Source organism: Wasmannia auropunctata, unplaced genomic scaffold (genome assembly GCF_000956235.1).
Source record: "Wasmannia auropunctata unplaced genomic scaffold, wasmannia.A_1.0 LD335705.1, whole genome shotgun sequence".
Lineage (NCBI taxonomy): Eukaryota > Metazoa > Arthropoda > Insecta > Hymenoptera > Formicidae > Wasmannia > Wasmannia auropunctata.
In genome coordinates, this window is record NW_012027185.1 from 7,894 (window position 1) to 8,320 (window position 427).

Consider the following 427-nt stretch of genomic DNA (forward strand, 5'->3'; position numbering starts at 1 on the left):
GAATGTTCAGGATCATGACATTGATAAAGGCCAACGACCTTGGCCATCTTTAGCTAGTGTTTGGACACCTTGGTATGATGCTAATGCCGACAGTACTCCAACTTTCAAGCTTCATAACTCAAGATTTATTTCATAAAAAAATATTTTATTTATGTGTTTTGGAAAGTTCTCGAGACGTGCTATAAGAACATGTAATGAAAAATTGGGGATTCCGTTTAAAAAATTCAAAGTGACCTTGTCCTGACCTTGACGACGTCACTCAGGGTCAAACCAATGTTATTATCTTATGTCCCCCTCAAAACCCTACAACTTTTATCTGAAACATTTTTTCCTAGTGTGCTTATTTTTCGAGATATTCGACTGGATGGATTAAAATGGTCCACCCTGTATACTATGTTTTTTAAAATTCTCTCATTTTATCATACGT

At 35.6% G+C, this 427-nt stretch overlaps 1 protein-coding gene across 1 annotated transcript in view; it reads right to left on the reverse strand.

Moving 5' to 3' along the window:
• Nucleotides 1–427, reverse strand: part of LOC105456374 (protocadherin-like wing polarity protein stan) — a gene marked incomplete at its 5' end in the record, with an annotated part of 26,150 nt that overhangs the window by 5,285 nt on the left and 20,438 nt on the right. The window lies entirely within an intron of this gene.